The sequence below is a fragment of the Cricetulus griseus genome, chromosome 2, assembly GCF_003668045.3.
Source record: "Cricetulus griseus strain 17A/GY chromosome 2, alternate assembly CriGri-PICRH-1.0, whole genome shotgun sequence".
Classification (NCBI taxonomy): Eukaryota; Metazoa; Chordata; class Mammalia; order Rodentia; family Cricetidae; genus Cricetulus; species Cricetulus griseus.
The window spans coordinates 339,621,379-339,644,493 of NC_048595.1; the positions used below are offsets into that span (position 1 = coordinate 339,621,379).

At 36.9% G+C, this 23,115-nt stretch overlaps 1 long non-coding RNA gene across 1 annotated transcript in view; it reads right to left on the bottom strand.

Moving 5' to 3' along the window:
- LOC107977962 overlaps positions 1-23,115 on the bottom strand; it is a 52,881-nt gene that overhangs the window by 16,064 nt on the left and 13,702 nt on the right. The window contains exon 2 of the long non-coding RNA XR_003482457.2: positions 8,277-8,441. This is a non-coding gene — a long non-coding RNA (uncharacterized LOC107977962). The remainder of the gene's footprint in view (positions 1-8,276; positions 8,442-23,115) is intronic.

The following is a 23,115-nucleotide window of genomic DNA, read 5'->3' on the forward strand; positions in this document are numbered from 1 at the left end:
TTGCTGTGTGCTCAGTCTGCAATACTCTTGAGATAACTCGTGTTCCTGTTATGCAACATTGCTTGATTAGCTTCTCTCTGGCTTTGTCCCATTGAATGATGGTTTCTGCTAACTTTGTACCATTTCTCCCCAGGAAATACTATGTAATATGCCATATTTCTTAGTTTGCTTTACATAAAGACATGGCTTATGCAAGACCTCCAGACCCCATTTTCTGTATTCTTTAACTTTTCATGCTCTGGATACCTCCCACTTAGGACCCCGTCACAAAGAAGAATGACCTACTCTTACAGGTCAGTTACATCAAAGAGCCAGAGGAACAGAAGAAGAAAGGAAAATTAGACAAGTGAAAGACAGCCTAAGTGAAACAATGGCTAGTAGCTATGGATGGATCACCTGGGGCAGCTCCCGCTGCTGCCCTGCCTGAGCATTCTAGAAACACAGAGCTTATTACTGCTCTCTCAGGACCAAGGTCTGCAATCATCCTGCCCCATCCATACTACAATGACATCTAGAACCACCATCATTGTTGTCAGATTCAAGATCTAGCAGCTTTTCTCACCTGCTCTGAGAATATCTCCCAATGAAAAAACCTCAAAGTTTGAAGCCACTAGCAGAATAGGAGCCTGAAATTATAGTTTCACTCTTCAGCTCCATTCTTACAGAGTAGTGCAGAAGGGATGGTACACAACTCTGTCTCTTCATACCATTAATGGGAAAATCACCATCAATGTTACTGCAAACTTTCTCATATAAAGAATTCTGAGGAACAAGTAATGTGAACTTTGATTTTAAGTTTTCTTTCCATGTTTGGCTCAGAATTAATGAAATCTCTAGCTTATTTCAGAGTTTGTCAAACATTATTTTTAAAGATTAAAATCATAAAGATGTCAGGCTCAGAAGTCATTCACCTTCTGGTGGCAGCTACAATGACATTTGCCTAGATGAAAGAATGTGTAGCTTAGCTTTACATCAGGCTTCAGAGGCCACTGGGCTCTGAGTGAAAAAGCCCAAAGGTGTTAAGAATGCAATTCTTGTGTAATTTCAATGTCATACTAACTTGAGTTACAAATTAGGAAAATGGAAATATGGTCAGACCCCATCAGGAATTATGAAAATAATTTAGGGCATGCTTACAAGTCAGATGACGATAACATGTTGTTGCAAAGTAACCCAGACTATACAGGCTGACATAACACATGACAAATATTGTGGGTTTTATTTTAAATTGTCCTACTAGAGCCTTCATCTACTAACTGATGGAAGTAGATGCAGAGAACCACAGCTAAGCACTGGGCCAAACTCCTGGAGTCCAGTTATAGAGAGGGAGGAGTGATAATGTGAGCAAAGGGGTCAAGACCATGTTGGGGAAACACACAGAAACAGCTGACCTACGCAAGTGGGAGCTCATGGACTCCAGACTGACAGCTGGGGAACCTGCATAAGATCAAACTAGGCCCCCTGAATGTGGGTGACAGTTGGGGGACTTAGGCAGTTTATGGGGCTGCTGGCAGTGGAACCAGTAATTATCGCTAGTGCATGAACTGGCTTTTTAGAGTCCATTCCATATGGAGGGATACCTTGCTCAGCCTAGACACAGGGGGAAGGGCCTTGGTCCTACCCCAAATGATGTGACAGACTTTGGTGATCCCTGGGGAGGACTCACCCACTCTGAGGAGTGGATGGGAGTGAGGTGGGGAAGATGGTGGGGGAAATGGTAGGATGGGAGGGAGAGGGAACTTGGAATGATATGCAAAATAATGTTGTTTCAAAATAAAATTTTAAAAATTGTCCGACATAGTAAATTCTTTTTTTCTTTTATTTTAGAGGCACTCCACTCATATTTACATATCCATCCCCCCATTCCCTCACCTTCCCATCCTCTCATGCTCCCCACCAATATTCCCAATTCTTTTAATAAAAGCAAACAGTAATATATAGCAATAAAATATAATTCAATTCCTCATCCTAAATAAAATATTCACTAGGGCCTCCTTAATTCTTGCTACATTTGGCGAATTTCAAGATGTAAAGAAGCATTTATTTATTTATTTATTTATGTATTTATTTATTTATTTATAAACATGCTTTCAGTGAGTGCTAGGTATGCTCTGTTATTTTTCAAATTTTTGGTTCTGATGTTTGTAAGAACACCCTATTATTACTCAAACTTTGAGTATTACTGGGGATGGGGTCTTAAATACAGATTGGATGCCTTGAAAGAAAGACCAGGAGTTCATAATCTTTCCACCCCAAATGTTTCATTTCAGCAAGAACTGCATGGCAAATAATGTCTAATGCACACTTTTCCACTTGTCATTTTATCTGAATACTCAATAAAATGTTAAATAATATTCATTCAATAGTTGCTAAGAGAATTGTCTTGATCTAAAGGGACAGTTTTAGAATGACAGTTTTCTCAATAAATTTAACTATCATCTGTGGCATATTTCAGTGTGTAGTGATCATCATCTATTTTTCTTGTATGATGAAAATATTTTTAGAAAGATTTAAGAAATTTCCACAGTGGCACAAAATGATTCACTAGATAAAAGTCAGAATATTCTAGACACTATATAATAATAAACAAGTGTTAAGTATATCCTGATTGTTATTTAGGTTCAAAATTCAGGTCTAGAAAAGATAAAATGTTTTCCTTTCTATTTCACAGTAGTATCTGTCTCCCTTTGAAGCTTCATTTTCTGGTGCAAGATTTTTCTGTCCTGAATACTTATAGAGAGAAGGCCCATTCTCTGTGTGGATTGTCTCTTTCCAATCTCACTATGTATGTGTTGCGAATACTGTTTCCAAATGTGCTAGTTATTAGCACGTGTGTTTCTGCAACTATGAGGCTTGGTGTATCTGATGGTGTGTTAGTCTAGTGTGTATCCTGCTAAACTGTTATCAGTCTACCAGTTTCTTTTTGCATAGGTGTGATGGATTTGCTCTCAAAGGTGAGATGTTGATATCTCTATGCCTTTCCTGTATTGTTTCCACTGATGCAACCTCTGCAAATGAGCGGTCACAATTCTACAAACAGGAGTTTCTAATTCTATAGAGCTCAAGAGCATGCTTGAATCTGTCTTTCCAGTTTCTATGTTCTTCCTTTTACAAAATAACAAAACAAAACAGGTGAGTGTTTTGTGTCAGAGATTTCTGCACTCCAGTTAGTAGTTTTACTTTGTGCACTTGTAGTTAAGGGGCCCCTAAGACAGAGGAGCAAGACTTTGCACAGGTGTTGTAGAAATGTTAACATTGACCATGTAGATTTTCTTGAAGTATTCAGATACTAATTCCCTTTATCAAGTTATTTCACCAGGATTACCTGCAATGAAGCACTACTAGAAATGGTAAAGCTGGTGGGCATGTTTGCTTCTTAGAGACATTGATTCAACCATGCGGTTCTGAGTATAAATACTTTAAATAAAATTGTTCAAAGCTATGACCTCCGTTAACACAAAGCAGACAGAAAGTGTCTTTATAAACCTCTAAAACTGATGTAGTTTCCCCATGTTAATTTGCAGAAAGTGTCTCGTTTGCTAATTTCTTCCTACATTAAAAATTGCACTGTTTTTCTAAGATTCACTTGACTTACTTATAAGATACTCATCATACAATGATATCTTAGGAAATTATGTTAAAATTATACTAATAAAGAAAAATATTCTCTCATCTGTACATGATTATTATAAACTAGATTTATAGGTTTAGTCCTTGTAAGTTATAATTGATTATAATTTATATTCACACACATAGGCATAGACACATATATCATCATTTGATCAATTAGTATATGACTTTGATGAATGGTGTTGAATTACCAGTTTTAATAAAACAGTGGGGGAACATACACATATTTGTCTATATATGGACATATTTGTATAAATATATAATACACACTTTTGTGCACACATACTTTTCCGTGCACATATATGTTATGGATAACATATATTTCTTAGTGTGACAGCACCACCTGCATTCCTCAGGCTGATCCAAAATTCAAACGACCTCAACAGGTAGAATTTTTCACAGTGGTACTGGCTGCTATTTTCCTTTTCTATGTAGACATGATTAACTGAAGGGGAAGCTTTAAACAAGGGAAAACTGCTGGAGGCCATAGCCCTGGAACATGGGGAAAAAAATTCAGTGAATGTCTTTAGTGATTTGGATTTCACTACAAGGTTCAGTAAGCCCCAAGGTAGCAGTTCATGTTTAATTCAGACGGTAAACAGTAAATTAAAGCGAGACAAAAAAGTTTTCCACTGTTAATGCAAAAAGCTTACCAAGATTAAAAAAGTACATTTGCAATGAAGTCAGTATTTGTAGATTTAATGTCATGTTCTCAAAACTAGAAAAATATTTCTTCAAGATCATGTATAGTTGGAGTGTGGAAAAAGTTTTGTAAAAGGGAGGGGTAAATTATAATCTATGGACGGTTGGTAGAGCTGTGAAAAGAGAGAGAAATGTTCTGCTCAAGTTACCATTTTTCCATGGTTGCATAACAACATGGGAAAAGGTAGGGTAGTGTGCTTATAAAGGCTGATCTCACATCCAGGTGGCTAACCATGATTAATAACATGCTCTCATAATTTTAACAAAATCAGCAGACCTAGGAAAAGGAACTAAGTAACTAGGCTTCAGATTTCTAGTAGTCTTTACAGTGGAGGATTATTCACCTAATCGGTACATTTTAAAGACTGGGGTTAACATGAAGCTTGCTAAAATCCCTGATTATTTTGTATCCTTAAATGGTGGTCTTCAAACCAAATGATTTCAAAAGTTCTGGGAAAGTTCTTATCTCTATTGCTCTTTTCTACTTTCCATACTGATGCAAGTATTAAACCATATTTTTCAATGTCATTTAACAATATTCTTTGTGATATCATGTTTCTAACTTTCTATAATGATTTCCATTGACAAACCATTGCTTGTCAGTCTCCTGTTCTTTCCATTTTATACAAAATTTTAAGTATTTCATTAGTATTTCCAATTCTGTAAGTAATATGCACAGCCAAGTATGATATGTTTGTGAAGTGTCCATTACACCAAGGAATATCTCTGAAATATTAAAGATAAATCATAGAAAATAACACATCTTGAGTGATTGATGTAAATATTTTTGAACTTCAGAAAATATAGGTAATAGTAACTATAATCTGCCATTTGAACCCTAAATAAATTAATGTGTGTTATATTCTTACAGTGAATTATTGACCAATACCAATGTTTGGGCTTTATTTATTGTTCCTTCAACTAATGAGGAGATAACTTGTCATATTTACTTCATTAGTAAAATCTGTAACAGAAAACCCTGATTTCTTTGTAAACCTAACTATATTTTTATGAGACCTGAGTATTTGACATGTCATTTGTTCATAGATATTGATGAGTATCTTATTTGCTCTTTTAATATTTATAGTGTAGGTGCAGATTGAGACAGGGAAAATTTGTGGAAAGTGAAACATTATGCTAGATAGTTTATACTTGACTCAAGCTAAAGTCATCTGAGAGGAAGGCACTTCAATTAAGAAAATGCCTTCAAAAGATCTAGCTTAGGGCATTTTCTTAGTGATTGATGGTGAGTGGTGCCATTCCTGAGCTGATAGTCCTTGGATCTATAAGAAAACAGATTGAGCAAGCTATGAGGAGCAAGCCAATAAGCAGCACTCTTCCATGCCCTCTGCATCAGCTCCTGCCTCTAAGTTCCTGCCCTGTCTGAGTTACTGTCCTGACTTCCTTCAACAATGAACAGTGCTATGGAAGTATAAGCCAAATAAATCCTTTCCTTCCCAAGTTGTTTTTGTCAGGGGGTTTCATCACAGCAATGATAACTCTAATTAAGATAGACACCTTTGTAAAAAAATATTAAGAACATTCTTGCTCAAAGTAATCAAATTGCTCATATGTTAGGTTTCGTTTCCTACCATCTTTCCAAGGACTTAGTTTGATTACTTTTTGCTCTCTCTTGTATCTTCTCTCTTTCCCTCACTGCTAGTTTTGGTATGTACTTAATTCTCTCCTATTTTAAAATCAAAATTCATATTTTGGCATCATCTTTCCTGTCAAAACACATGAGAGAGAAAGGGGAGTACCTTATTGAAGGACACTCACATGATATTACCTGAGAACTTGTAAGTCATTACCTGGTGTTTGTGCCCAGTATTAACCCCTCCTAAGGCTTCTTACACATATTGAAGAACCATATATTGTTGCACACTGGTAGTGCACATTGTGTTGCACTACCAAAGTTCTTCAACATGTCTAAGAATTCTTAGGAGGGGTTAATACTCACTCAAACCCGAAGTAATGATTTACAAGTTCTCAGGTAATGTTTTTCAATATCCTGGTGGGAAGGATATTTAGCATCTTTGGGGCAATGATGTTGCTCTGCTGCCCTTTCAAGGGAAGACTGTGTTAGATAAGACTTACCTCACATTCTGATGAACATTTTTGTTACAGGAATCTGCTAGTCAGATTCTCAAAAAACAAAATGTCCTAATTAGGTTCATTTGCTGATTGATGTCCATGGCATGAATACACCATCCATGGCATGTTTCATGAAATCAATGTGATATTAATGAGTAAGAAATTAGGGAGAGCTCTATATTTGTAGTTCTCTTGTGAACAAATTGGAGAAAGACTTAGAACTCTATTGATATTAATATGACCAGTGTTAATGGTGACAACTCTGGTTAACCCAGAAGCTGTGATGGAAACAACTGAGACTCAGACAGTCTTACTTTATTCATGAAAAGTCCCTCTGTCATTGATCACTTGTCATTATTATCTTTCTTGAACTGATCTTTGCTATAGGAGACCCTAGTCACATTGTCTAACACCAGGGACAGCATATTCTTGCACAGGATAGGCTGTCACTTTGGAGAGATGTTAAAATCTTACAATCTATGGATAATGTTCGGAACAGTATCTAAAAAACAGAAGGATCTGGTAGAGAAGATTAACTGGAGAGGAGGGGTAATAATTCGAGGCAGATAGCGTCGCATTGAGAAGGCTTTAGGGATTTTTTCTATTCAATTGCTATGTTTCTATGCTCAGAAGTTACATAGCAAGTACACTCCCATGACCAAATTTTCAAATCAAAAGCTTCCATTCAGTAGCACTAGTGACAAAAGAATTGATAAATTTATAGGAGAGGGAGAAGAGAGTTTAAGAGAAGCAAGGGGGAAGGAGTAATGTAATTATATTATAATCTCAAAAATAAAAATGCCTAAAAAGCAAAACAGAAAAATCTTTCATGTGTTGATGTTACCTTTCCATCTAAAAAAATTTGTTCAAGTTTTGAGGCAGAGAAATAGAAAATCAATTCCAATTTGAGTTGGCAGTAGTGAACGATTTCTCTCTTCTCGCATGTTGTAATTCAGTCTGGAATCTTCAGCAGGGATGGTCAGGGACAAGAAGTCAGAACTGTGAATAGGCACCAGCAACTTCATAAGTGCTTTAGGGGTCTTATGGCTGCTCAGTTAAACCACAAGGGTGTTTTTGACTGCTTCAGAAGATCATGGAACTATGAAAAAGGCTACCAGAAACACATCCTACTCCTGGAGGGCCCTAGCACCATTCCAGGAGCTCTAAGGTTATCTTAAAATGAAAATTAGGCCTAAACAACTTTAGCAGATTTTAAAATTTTACTGGATGGTTGAAAGAAAGGATGGAAATGAGCAGTTTTGCAGGTATATTTAGGAACTCAGATTTAGTTACACACTTATGATATATAACGTAGAAGGTGGCAGCAAGTAGTTACATGAAGTTGTATTTGTAAAAGCATACAGCTCTGGTGTTCATTTGGAAATTCCCCAGTTTTAGGTTCACATTTGACAATGGTTATCATTGTGGAAATTGTTGAGGTGGTAGATTATTGGTACAGGGTACAGAATTGAAAATAAGTTGCCCAGAGATTACTGAGATAAATGGAAGTTTTGGACAAGACTGTTTATCAGCCAAAACAACAACAACAACAACAACAACAACAACAACAAACAAAGCAATGTGGCCTCATCTCCCATCATTCCAATTGCATTCTGAGACTAAAGCTGTCCATGAGTAATAAAGCCTGTTACATTATAATTTCCTCAGGGTTTATCAAAAACCTTATTTGTCCCCCAGAAATCATGATAAAAGTCAGCCCAAAGAAATGGGATTGATGAGTCATTGTAGTACATGAATTAAGTAGAGAATGAGTTTTAGCATTCCATTGTTCAAGAAGAAAGAGTCTCAGGCCAAAAAATCTTGTAATAGAAATGAAGATTATTTCTTACTCTCTTTGCATTCCTTAATTGCTTGCAGTTCTTTGTCTCGGCTGAAGGCTTCATGAGATTTACCCCTTTCATGTCAGGATGTTTATTGGTGTCATCCCTGTCCATGGCTTGTTTAGGCAGACATGGTGATGGTGATATTTCATGGGTATAGCACCTCCAAAATCTCTAGAAGACAAAATTGCACTGCTAACTTCCCATTCCTCTGAAACTGGTTATCCAGTGCCAAGTGGTCAGCCTTAAAACAATATACACACAATTAATAGTATATGAACTGAAGTTATATATAATGTGTTTAGCAACATATATTGAACTTCAGAGAGAGAACAGTAGGTGAAGTATATGGGAAGGGTTGGAAGGAAGAAAGAGAAGGGAGATGATGTAGTTCTATTTTAATTTTAAAAAAAGGGAAAAATTAAAGGGTTGATCTCAAGACTCCAGAAGGAAATTGCAGGTATGAATTGGATTTAGAAGGTGACAACAGGGGCTGGAGAGAAAGCTCAGTGTTTAAGGGTACTGTATGCTCTTCCTGAAAACCCATGTTCAAGTTCCAGAGCCCACATGTAGCTTACACTTCCAGTCCCAGGGGATCTCATGTCCTCTTCTGGCCTCTCTACAAAGGAGGCATGAGCATGGTACATAGATATACATGCAGACAAACCACTCATACACATACAATAAAATTTAAAATATGACAACAGTATCATGTGTCTTGGTAGGTTCTACCGGGATTTTTCATCGTATTTCATTCATTGTATCTTCATGTTTTACATGTATTCTGCTCAAACAATTGGACATGTTCCATGTCTTACACATTTTGTATGGTTACTTCTTAGCCCTGTTGGTTGTTTTCAAGACAACCAAAATCTCAGCTTGTTCATTGAATATAGATCCAAAGTCATAAATATTTGACAATAGCATATGTGTGGTCCCTATATTCCAGGAGTAGGAAAATCTGCTTTTTGTTTGTTTTTATTCCATTTTTAAATTTAAATTGGAAACAAGATTGTTTTACATGTCAATCCCAGTTCCCTCTCCCTCCCCTCCTCCCCTGCACCTCCACTAACACTCTACCTATCCCATACCATTTCTGCTCCCCAGAGAGGGTGACACCTTTCATGGAGGGTCTTCAGAGTCTGTCATATCCTTTGGAGCAAGGCCTAGGCCCTCCCCAGTGTGTCTAGGCTGAGGGAGTATCCCTCTATGTGAAATAGGATTCCAAAGTACATTGCTATGCTATGGATAATTACTGATCTACTACAAGAGGCCCATAGATTTCCCAGGCCTCCTCATTGACACCCACATTCATGGGATCTGGATAAGTTCCATGATGGTTTCCCAGTGATCAGTCTGAGGACCAAGAGCACCTCCTTATTCAGGTTAGCTGTTTCTGTGGGTTTCACCAGCCTGGTCTGGACCCCTTTCTCATCACTCCATCTCTGCAACTGGATTCCAGTTCAGTTTAGTGTTTAGCTGTGGGTATCTGCTTCTACTTCCATCAGCTGCGGATGAAGGCTCTAGGATGGCATACAAGTTAGTCATCAATCTTATTATCAGGGGAGTGCATTTAAGGTAGCCTCTCTACTGTTGCTTAGATGGTTAGTTGGTGTCATCCATAAATTATGATGGAGAGGACATGGAGAAAGGGGAACACTCCTCCACTACTGGTGGGAGTGCCAACTCGTACAGCCACTTTGGAAATCAGTATGGCAGTTCCTCAGGAAAATGGGAATCAGTCTACCACAAGATCCAGCTATTTCACTCTTAGGCATATACCCAAAAGAAGCACATTCATACAACCTGTTCAGCCATGTTCATAGCAGCATTATTTGTAATAGCCAGAATGTGGAAGCAACCTAGATGCCCCTCAACTGAAGAATGGGTAGAAAAAATGTGGTACATTTACACAATGGAGTACTACTCAGCAGAAAAAATGGAATCTTGAAATTTACAGGCAAATGGATGGAACTAGAAGAAACCATTCTGAGCGAGGTAACCCAGTCACAAAAAGACAAACATGGTAGGTACTCACTCATCTGTGGATTTTAGATATAGAATAAAGGATTACCAGCTTACAATCTGTACTGCCAGAGAAGCTAGTAAACAAGAAGGACCCTAAGAGAGACATACATGGTCTCCTGGAGAAGGGGAAAGGGACAAGATCTCCTGAGCAAATTGGGAGCATGGAGGGAGGGGAGAGGGAGCTAGGAGAATGAGAAGGGGAGAATAGGAGGGGTGAGGAGGACATAAGGTAACAAGAAGATTGTGTAGGGGGAAGAATTGAGGAGAGCAAAATAAGAGATACCATACTTATAACAAGCCATTATAAGTTTAAAGAGAAATCAGGCACTGGGGAAATGTCCAGTAGAAAGTATTTTTATAAGTTACTTTCAGGAGGAAAAAATCTTTAAAAGGTTCTAGTAAGTAACATATCACATCTATGGACAAGTTGGTATCAGGGAGACGGCAAGGGAAACTATTTGGGAAAACTTTTTATATGACTCCTCAATTATAGTTCACATTTCTAATCATTTGATTTGTTTCATTATGTGGCATTATTTTGTCTAATAGGCTAAGCTGGTCTGGAACTCACAGTGTTCTTCCTCCTTCAGCTTCCTACACACAGTCTATAGACATTCACTATTCTTTGCTGTTACATCTTAATTAGAACCTATGAAAATTTAACATAGACACTGACATTCAGTAAAGATATTTGTCCATTTCAATTTAATTTGCTTCCAAAGGCAATATATTTTAAAATGCACTTGACATCTCAAATATATTTTCTTCCTTCTCTACATACAGTGCAGATTGATGTTGCAACCATACCATTTAAATTCTTCCACCATTTTATTATCTTTTCCTCCTTGTGATGTTTGTGATCTTTTCCATCCTTTTGGAACCTATTTCCAGAAGCACACCGCTCCCATAAAAGAATAATACCTTCTTCCTGGCATCAAGACTGGGAGGAAAAATTTCCCATTTTCCTTGCTGATTTTGCTTTCCAGATGCTATTTTAGATAACCGAGATTTTCTTGCCATGGATTTCAGATGTTTTGGAATTGCTGACTCTTAACACTTTTTCCATCTTTCAGTCTTCCACTCTTGAAATTAGTGTATGATACGTATTAATTTTTCAAAATGAATTTTACAGAAGAAACACCCACTAATCTCCACCTTCTATGAACGCAGAAAGTTCCATAACAATTTCCAAAGAATCTTCTGGTTCTGTTTTTGTGCTATCTTTCATTTTGCTCTCCCATCCCCCGCTGAAAAAGTCACTATGTGCTTGAAATAGATATCTCCAGGAATGTGATGACAGAGTAATTTTTAGCTTTTAAGAGGTGAAGCCACAGTCAGCCAGAGTTATCACCCTTATGTTCCAGCAGCAAGAGTGTTATACAACCTGGCACACCAGCCCCTCCCTGCCCCACTGTGTGCAACAGCCTTAGCCTTGCCCCTGCTGTGTGAACCAGCCTTAGTCCTGGCCCCACTGTGTGTGCCAGTCTTAGCCCTGCCCTCAGCTGTGTGTGCCAGCCTCAGCCCTGCCCCCAGCTGTGTGTACCAGCCTCAACCTTCCCCTGCTATGTGCATCAGACTCTGCTTTCTTAAGTCAGACAAGTTAACCAGCCTTGTCTTAATCATGCCCTGATTATTACCTAGGGGAACTTCTGCCCACTTATCTTTCTTGCTCATCCGTCTCATTCATTCTACCACCACATCTAACTGAATATTTTCCAGTGTGGGTGATGGTCTCTTTTGATATTTGTGTCATTGCCAGTCCCACTGCCACCAAGATTCTACTTTCTCTTGCCAGATATATGTTGACTTCTTCTTCCTGCCTCTTCCCATCTCTCCTCTTTGTAACTATTTCCTACTACACTACTGTTACTATCTAAAACATTTACTATGACCATATAGTTCTCATTATGTGTCCCGAACTTTCAACAAATCAAACTTCTTTGATGATGGAAGCACACTTTGACCGGGGTTTAACTTTCCAGTGTCTTACAATTGGCTTTCACGAAGAGCAAGTGGAACATGTGCTTTTTTTCAGGACATGTGCTGGCGACTGTGCTCTGGCGAATAGCTATCTCTTCCTCTGATCAGTTGACACAGTCAGGTAGACTTTCGCTATTACAGTGTCACTCTGGCCTGCAGTTCCACATTCTGTGCCCCATTGTGCTCTGTGGGGCTTTACTTTACGGGTCAAACAGATCTCAATTTAAACCTTAACTTTCCCTGTTTTCTTTTATGACTACAAATAGATCACACCTCTTGAAGCCCTAGGTTTGTAAAAAAAATTAAAATTAATGTAGCATTTTACTATAATACAAAAACTAAATGAAGTCAGCTTCACACAGAAAATGTCCGGACCTGACATATATAAGAGTATCTGAACACATGGCTTTGGGGTAACATTTTTTGCCTTCATTTTCTTTTTTCTTTCAGCTTGAATTGTAACCATTTGAGATTATGATCCATCTGCAGTGAATTATGCATTCATTAAGGTCAGTATTTGTATCCATCACACAACAGCTTAATTAGGTAGAATGCTAAAACCTGGCTAATTGAGGCTAAGTTAGATCCCCATATACATGTAATATCTGTGAATGGATGGCAAAACAGAACCTGGCTACTTGTTCCTTCTGTGAGTGAAAGATTCTTTTACTCATAATCATAAATGACCTGAGCATTTGGGCATATGTGTAAGGAGAGCCCAAGAACACAAAAATATGTGGTAACAATTAACAAAGAGAAATAAATAAGAAACAAGTATGGTACTGGATTGTTGGCCTTGTGAAATTACCTACATTTCAAGACAAAATCATTACATGATATGTTTACAGAGATGATTCGGGCAAAGCAATACTCAGAGATGATTCTTTTGCTGTCAGTATAACTAAAGAGAGGTGGGGAGGAGAGGGAAGACAGAAGGAGTTGGGGAGGAGGAGAAGAGGGAGAGATCATAGTCTTAAACATTAAAGAACAGAGGAAATTAAAATCATAGAAACACTGTCTGAAATACATTTGGACAGTGTATTCTACATGCTTTTGAAATGTTGGTTTTCACGATTGGTTGGCAAGCAGTCCAAGTTTCGGAAACATCTACGTAGCCCCGACTCCATCATTTTAATGCAATGGTTTTCTTGTTATGGTATAACTTCTTTCAAAGGGAAGTTTTGTTCTCAGGTTTTCCCATCAAGTATAGAATATGAGGGACCCCTAAGCCCCACGTAGTTCTGACTGGGTCAGAAAAGTCTGTGAAGGACTTACTTGTCTCCTTCCAAAGTCCAGTGCTAACTGCACAAAGTTCTTTGGGCAAGTCATTTGTAAGAGGAGAAATAATGAAGTTAAGTCCTAGTTAACTTGTGCTTTTATCATCAAATAAAGAAGTTTAATTAGTTTAAAATTAGACCTGAGTTCAAATCTCAGCATACACAGAATAAGCCAGATGTTATGCAAATGCCTGCAGCTGTAGGTTCGAGGGTTCCTGTATGGGGATAGACACGCACAAGTGCTCATGCTCTCTTTCTTTCTTCCTTCCTTCCTTCCTTTCTTTCTTCCTTTCTTTCTTTCTTTCTTTCTTTCTTTCTTTCTTTCTTTCTTTCTTTCTCTGTCTGTCTTTTTTACACACACACACACACACACACACACACACACACACACACACACACACACTTTAAGAAAAACAGGTTAAACCAAATAGGATTTGCAGGGACATGAAAGATTAATGGGAAGCCTTAACAGTGATAGGGAAATATCTGAAACACCATCCCAGTGAATTATGCAGTTAAATGAACTTTAGCTCCAAGAGTGATGATTGTCTAAGTTCTTCTGATCCTGCCTATATGAACATAGAAAAGTGGAGGATGAGGTATACCCACATCACTGGGCTACTGGCTGTTAGCAAAGGGAATTTCCCAATCACATCAAAGTAGTATGCAAGTGCCCGCCACACTAAATATGAAATTCATATGAAAAAGTGGATTGTGAGACTTCTAATTTCAGACATTATGATCATTTTAGGGCCATGGAAGCTTTTACTTTTTGGACTTTGCAATTCTAACTCTATTTTATAGAAATAAGATATTTTATTTCAATGTGTCTAATATTGGTCAACTAATAACATGTCACCAAATATGAACTAGATTGGTTCTTCCAGCAAGTCTCCTTTCTCGTGGAAAAAAACATCATAAGTAAAGCAGAATAAATGGATCAAGAAGGAAGGAAGAAACTACCATTAATATTTGGGTGTTTAAAGGCTGAGGAATGTTCATCTTGGCAAGGATTGGATTGTTGGATGTCAACTTAAAAGCACAGGCAACAAGAAGTAAAAATAGACAAGTAGAATGCATCAAACAAAGATTTCTGCACAGCAAAAGAAATCATTAGGAAAATGGGAAGTGTGATTATTTCTGTCTTTCCAGTCTCACAGAGTGCCTTGGATGGCAAACATTGATTTGTTTTAATCTTTTTGTCACTAATGACTTTATAGAGTTTTGTTATCACAGCACAACTCTAAATTATTTGTTTGAGATTCTTGCTAGGCCTCAAAGATAGGTGCAGAACTGCATCCCAGTGTTGTGTGCTATGTGTTGTGATTCCTAATCATGGTTGCATTCTAGCTACCAACAAGTTGGTTATGGAGTCTTGGTAATTTTGAGAAAATCCACTGGTAGTCCTCCAGTGACTAGCAGCATATATCAATCATCTAGTGCAGATATCTGGGCTTCTGTTTACTTGTTGCATGACAAGAATAAGAACTTTAATTGAGCATGTGTTTGTCGTCCCAAAGGTGAGGAGATGAGGACAGGTGAATCCCTAGGGCCCCCTAGCTAGTCAATCTAGTCTATTGACTTTCAAGCTACTAAGAGATGGTGTCTTAAATACATGCATGGCTGGCACTTGAAGAAGGAAATGTGGGATTGTCCCCTGGCCACTATACAGAGACAAGACTTCTATCAACCCTGCCTTTATTATTTAATTTGATTTGGGGTGATCATGTGAATTTTACAAAAAAGGTTAGATTTAGATTTCTTAACAATGTATCCAAAATTGCATACCCATCTTATGGATAGGTATAATTTGAACCAAGTGTATCTCATTCCAAAGCCTAAGTTTATAGTTATATGCAATAGCACTGTGACAAGGCTATTCTTAGTAAATGAGGTTTGCCCTAAAACACTTGTTAAAATTTATAATTCATTCATAGGACAGGAGAATTTCTTTTAATTCCAACAGGGAGAAGGAGTCACAATGCTACAGCTCTCAAACTGAAATAGAAAATAGCAACGAACAAATAAAATTTCCCCTCACATCTATTTCCATTTATAACCACAGAAAAAAGAGAAAGGAAGTTATTGTCTGCAAGTGCTATAGAAAAGATCCATGATTCTCGAAATATGTGAAGGATGTTTCTGTTTTTCTCTTCTCAGCTAACCATGATAAATTTCTTACATTTTCTAGTTATATGAGAACTTGCAAAACTAAAATTGGAATCGATGATACACTCAGCTTTGGTTCAGACTTCAAATTGAATATTCTGTTATGGAATCTGACTTTCGCACCTCACTGAAATTTCATGATGGAGACTGTCCTTTCCTGCCCTACATCTTAGGAGCATCTTCCCATAGGGATGAATTTCATTCAGCACAAGAGTAGCTTCTGTACTTTTACCCAGAATCCTGCTGACAGAATACAAAGTTATAGACCCTTTTCCAAAGAGTCTAAGATTATCTATAATTGTCTAAAATCTCTACTCTTGAGCAAAGTGACAAGAACTACTACATAATAAAATCATCTCATCTTTAATCCTCCAAAATCTTCAGTAGATTTCTTTACAGACTTTAGAAATTTCTTATATTTTTCTTTCTCTCTGTATGGTGAAATTCCTTATGTGCCTGATGTAGAATTTTGTTTTGTCCTCTCTGGAGTTCAAGAGGGCAGTAATGAATTATAAAGTCTTTGTTTGCTGACATTTGTGAGCTCTCAACCACTGTGTTAAAATAGATGAGCCTGGGACTTAAGGATCCTTTTATCAATATGTCAGACATAGAGGTATTGCAATAGATATTGCTATAATCAAAATCCCAATAGTAATGTCTCTCTCTCTCTCTCTCTCTCTCTCTCTCTCTCTCTCTCTCTCTCTGTGTGTGTGTGTGTGTGTGTGTGTGTGTATGTTTGCTAGTTTATGGGGGATGTCTAATAAATTACTACAGTTTTGATTTCTTACAGCAACAGAGAGTTTCCCTTGAGACCACGTGCCTGACACGAAGGTGTTGGTCAGAATCTATTCATGTCTCTTCTAATTTCTAGAAAATCCCATCATATATTGGCCTGTTATCACACCACTCCAATGCCTACCTTCATCATCACATTTTCTTCTCTGTGCATTTTATTTTCCTGCTACACTGATACTGGCATCCAAAGCTTCAATAATACAAGATAAACTCCCTGCTTAGGGACATTTAATTGAATTATATTTTTGGTGTGTAAGATAATATTAGCTCCTTTGCTACATTGTGTTTACAACTTAAACAAATTAGGAGATAAGAATGATTTTAACTTTTATTGAGTTTGCTCCTTGACAATAGCATATGTGTGTAAAACATATTTTTGCTATATCCCAGTTTTCCTCCCACTTCTGTGATTGTTCCTCTTCCCAACAAGTCTTCTTTTGACATGCATGTGTTGTAATTTTGAAGCCCACTGAATTTTTTCAGGAACTTCTGGGTAAAAATGGGTTTGGAATTGTCTGTTGGAGGCTGGTAGCCTCTGCAGTGAATTCACAACTATATTTCCCCAACCTACCAAGAAGCCATTAATAGCCAGTAGTTCATCTAGAAGGGACAGTATCCCATAAGTTTTCCCTAATTTATTATCGGCTGTTGCTAGTCTCAATCTTGTGTAGGCCATTGCAGAAGGCTACAGATGCTATGAGGTCATGACTGCCTTGGTGGTGCCATGCCCAGAATGCCACATTTTATACACTTCTCAATTTCTGAATCTTACTTTCTTTCTGCCTCCTCTTCTGAGCTACACTCAAACTTTACAGGGGTTGAATAAACTCCCTTTTATAGCTGTGTACCCAGTAGTCACATTTTCTTTTAGCACCTGAGCAATCATGCATCTCTGTGTTCACAGCCATTTAATGCAAAAAGGGATTTTTCTGACTAAAGCTGAGAGTAGCTTTTGTCTATGGATATAAAGATAAGTATTAGGAGGCAGCCTGGTTTCATGATAGTTTACCTAAACAGCAGTATTTCTTTTCTCTTAGGGCATTCAACCCATGGACTTTTGACTTTCTTTACAGTGTGAGGTCAAACTCCTTTATATGAGGTATGAATTCCCTCTTGTAGACTGTGCCTCAAATCTAGTAAGCTTGTTACCTCCATAACAGTTGGAGAATTTTGTTAATAGTGTTTTTGCATATGTATTAATATATAAAAGACTATAATAATGTATTGGCATTTCATTCAACTTCCAAATATTATTGTAGTGTAATAGCCATGACACAATGACACCGCTTTTATTCTAATTTACTCCATACAATATCTCTTGGGATGATATTGTTAGTTGTAATTTTAGAGAGAAGAGAATCCATAAAATCAGCTGTGGTGGCACATGCTTATAATCATAGAACTTGAAGATAGAGGCTGAAAGATAAGTAGTCCAAGGCCAGCGTCTTCTACACAAGTTCCAGGTCACCTTGGGATGCAAAACTTAAAGCCAATATGACAGATATGAGACCCTGACTCAAACAAACAAACAAACATTCAACCACTAGCTTATGCAATTAAACACATAAAATACTACATATACTACATTGTCTACAACCATAAATTATGGGTATAAATATTTATGTTGATTTCTAGTCACCAAAGAATCTAACATAATTAATTAATTCATTAAAATTTACTAAATTTTGGTTGAGTGGCAGCTCTCTATCTAGTTGTTATAGAAAGCAATGTATGACAACAGAAAAGCTGGTGAAGTCTGAGAGTTGACCAATACAGTTTCAAATGGGCCAGCACATACGATGAGGATGTTCATTATTAATTAGTGTCACTAGCAAGTGTTTGTCCTTACAACCACAAGAATGACTTAAATTTCTGTGTATAAGCAGTGTCTTTAATCTGAGTATGGTGGCTTTTCTCAGCTCTGGACGGTATCCATTTTCTGAGGGACACAGAGTAGTAGTTCATACCTTCCCTATGGATTCCAGCTCTGGTACTAGCTTTGCAGATTAGAACCATCATTTTAATGTTATTGCCTTTTTCCTACAGGATCTCTTCTTATTTAATATGTTTCCTCCGCTGGCATTGGCCAAAATTGTCTTGTGTAGGCTCTAATATTTTATAGATTTACTAATTAAAATGTCAAAGAAGTAATAGTTACATAGTCTGTTAACTATTGGGGAACATAAGGGAGCACTTTTCCTACATTAAGCAATTTATTTTGATTATAATTGGAAATAGTAAATAACTTGGATATTACTTGTGTTACATTTTCAAAACTCTGCCTCTGTCAAAGAGCATTTAACAACTTATTTAATAAGGTCTAAAAGAAAGAGGCAACTGGAAACTGGAATGCAGATTCTCTCAACTCTCTTTAATTCTAGAATAGGAATGACAAGGTGATCTGCTACCATTATTATATGACATATTGATATCAGTATCTCTGGAACAACTGATGTCCCCGAATTCTCACTGAATGTTTTCCTATGACCAATGTTTTTCTTGCTTAAGAAAAAAGTGGTACTATGTACTGTATCTTTTAAATCTGGAAATCTTATTTCCATGAGGAAACCTCTTCACTGTCTCATGAAGAGATGCATTGGGTGATTGGATGACTTTATTCATCTTTATCATTTACTTGAGAATAAAACTTTCTCCTTTCTCTTAATGACACAAAGAGCTGAGCCATAATACTACAAAGCAGAAGCTATTTTTTCCCTCTATTTCCATTGCGTAAGCCAAAAACCACTCTGGAGAGGAGTGTTTGGTGTGTATGAGTCTTCAACTGGGATACAAATTGTAAGCAAAGTGGGAGAAAACATTCCTGCAATACTTTTCATTCTGATCTTATATGAAAACATGACTGTAATTATGGCCGAGTTCCTCATTTAGACCTCCATGCTTGTCCATTAGTGGCTAAAACTCAAGTAGTGTGTGGAGAGAAAAATTAGTCAACTCTTACCTCTGGTCTGCAAGAAGTGACTGCCTAGAAAATGGTGTGAGTGAGGATTATGTTTTAACACTCTGTGCTGATAAAGTTTATAAACAAAACTCAACTCTCAATCAAAAATAATTCCCTGAGCATATCATCCAAACACCTATTCACATAAAATTATTTCTTCATCAGAATGAAACTTCATAGACTTGGGAAGTAATTTACCCTTGGTTATCAATATGAAAAGTTACAGCCTGCCTTGATCAGGATTTAGGTAGCCTTCCACTGCCAGCAACAACTGTGACAATCTGGGATCAGCAACCAAATGACTAACACATTTTTAAGGCCTCTATATTTCTCTATTTGTCACCTTTATATTCTCTGTGCATCTTGGTATTTACCTTTAAAATATAAACAAAAGTTTCCTTTCTCCAGAATTTTTAGATTTAAACCCCAGGCTAATTGTCCTTTACTGAACCAGTGTCTCTGCATTCATTTACATAAGGTTGTCACATAAATGACAGCTTTTTGGTCATTTGTTGTAATACTACTTCTACATGTTTCTAAGAGGAAAACAATTAATGAAGCCTTAAGTTTGAGAATATCAAGGGTTTGTTAGTTTGGCTTCTTCTTAAGTTTAACACTTTACCTCCCTTTCATGGTTTAAATCCCCTTGTACATAATCAAATCTCTTTAAACAAATTTTGACAAAAAATAACCATGATAATTTAAGGGTGGAAAGCATAGCTGTGGTTATCCAATTGGGGGAATTAAAAATCTGATGTTAAGTTTTAGCTGGAATTTGTTTGCCTAGTAGAAGTGGAAAAGATTATCCTATGTTGCTTGTATCTAAAGCCTACCCCTTGCTTCCTATGTTTCTGTAATGTGTGACTTTGAATTTTGCATGGGGAATTGATTGAAATGTGTGCTAAACTTTATTTTATACTCTTGTCATTTCTCTGTTAGAAATAACATGACATCATGTAAGTTTTCCTTAGTAGATATGATAATGATGTAATTTAAAAATATTTTTGTACTTTTTGAGATTTTTACTATAATCACATCATTTCCCACTTCCGTGTATGGCCTGGAACTCTCCCATGTACCAACCCTTTGATCTCTATGAAATTAATGTCCTCTTCTTCTTTAATTGTTTTATACATACACGAGTATTTATATATTTTTAAAAATATTTGTTGATTTATTTTAAAAATTCATATATATTTTGGTCATGTCCTCCTAACTCCTCCTATATCCTCCATGCACACCTAAATCCTCTCTTTCTCAGAAACAACAACAAACCAAATATATAGACCACACTTGTACAATCTGTGAACAGGAAAGCCAATTAGGTCTCACAAGTGACAACCTCTTGATTTATGAATATAAACAAAACTTAATTTGAAAATTTTCTTGTAAGTACCTGTAATTAAAGACAAATAGAACTGAAGCTCAACCACTCTAAAAAAAAATCAACAAACTTGTATAAGTAGGGAACTCCCAATAGATAGACACAACAAGAAAATCCTGTGGTGGTAATCATCTTGTTTTATTTTTGTGTGCTTTGTTTAAACAGCATCCCCTTGCATCTCATTGGGAGAGTTACTGAACCACTGAGAATTAGCATTGCCTCATTAATGAGCTAAAATAAACAACAAATTTAATTTTATCTCCATAAATTAAAATTACATTGCTAAATCAAAAGTGAAGTTATTCAAGAGACAAAAAAAGTGAGGTTATAAAGTAACATATATCATTGTATTTGAACAAAATATAGTCATCAAAATGAGTATATTTTAACAATTACTCAAATCCATTTGTATGGTCGTAGAATCAAGTCATGGGACATAGGAAAGACATACTGAAAATGAGAAAGCCATTGACCTGTGTGCAGATGTCTCACAGTAAGAGAAGCAATGTATTCTTGGCTTCCCTTTTTGATTACTACAATGGAGACATGTGAAAAACCATTAGTCTCGGTGTTCCTTCCTCCTCTTCTGCTCACTACCTTATGAATCCAAGTTATAGATACAGACAATTTGTATATAATGAGTTTCCAAATGTGAGCTTAAAGATCAATAAACTGAACATTGATACTAAAGGAAGCATCAAAGGAGTCTGTAATTAAAACAAAACAGCAGCATCAATACTCTCCAATACCTTGTTACCTGTTATGCATAAAAGCATATGTATGGCATACTCTTTATTGTTTACTTTTTACTGTCCGTGTTTTACCTATTTTATATTTTACTGGATTCTAAAATTAGGATTTGAAGACTTATCCAATAAAATGCTTAGTGAATGATCTAGTCACTGGATTCCTTTTTCTAATGCCATCTCCTGATTTATACTTGCCAGAATCTGCCCAAACACATCCTTCTGAATTATCTGCCTTAATTTCTGATCATGCTAAAACACTGTTCATCAAGGGTGATGCTTGCTTCATGGACATGTCTGTCCTACTCTCTCTCCCTTAAATCCATCCCTCTTCTCTCTTCTGTAGCACGGGGAGAGATGGCTTCTGATTACAAGACAGCTAGACAAAATATCTGACAATTAAAATGGAAGAAGTTAAGATATCCTTTGCCTCCTACCTAACCTATGAGTGTTTCTCCAAGTATCCATAATTCTATCTTATACTAACCAGGCCTGGTAGACCTTTGCTTTGCGGACTCAAATAGTTTCCTGTTTTGTCTTTGAACTCTCCACAGATCAGCATAGGCTACCACTTCTGTTACAACTATCATATGACCTCAGTCTCCCTTTTCTGTTGTAAATAAGCTCATGGTTTTTGTACCTTTCACTATGAGAATTGGTTTCCCTGTTTGGTTTGTGACATAAAAAATGAATACAAGGGTTATTTATAAATTGTTTAATTTGAAACATGATTTGTTGGCACAGTGAAAAGAACTGTCATTTGATTTATGACAAGTTTTTGAATTTCAATTTGTCTGCAATAAAAATATTTTCTTTAAAAGTATTTTTGCATGTGTGGGACCAATTCCAGAGCCCTTGTAACAGCTACATCCTTGGGCCACAAATAATGTTTTAGAGAGAAAAGCTCCTAATGCTTTACTTTTGCTCTTCAACAAAACTTTCCCAAAGTGTTAACCTTTTTCTTCTGCTGACACAGTGAGGATAGAGAGGAAACCACAAGGTTCTAAATGAGAATATTCTTTCCTGTGTAAGCTTTATAGGTGGCTTTGCTACTGTGGCTGCATTTAGAACATTGATAACAAAGGTGATGACAGCTACATTTCCAGTGGCACACAGATCAAAAGCACCTAACAGAAGCCAATAAATACTTAGATGTGGTCCTTGCACACTTGTGAAAATGCTGTTGAGTTAAAGCCTTGCATTACTTGGCCTTTTTTTTTTCCACATGGAAAATTGAGAATTGCAGGTCCAGATTGTATAACACAGATCACATCATTGTTATTAACTACAGCTATGTCAGGTCTCATTTGCATAAGCTCCAGATGGTACTTACTGCTTCCTTATATAGAAATGGACATCAGCAGGTTAGATATATGCATAATAGTTGCCCATAGTAGACAAATACTTTGTGGAATTATTTTTTCTCTTCAAAGTTGCAGTGAAATATGTCAGGTCAGAATGATAAGGATGCACACTCTTTACTTATACTTGAAAAAGTGGTATCTTAGAC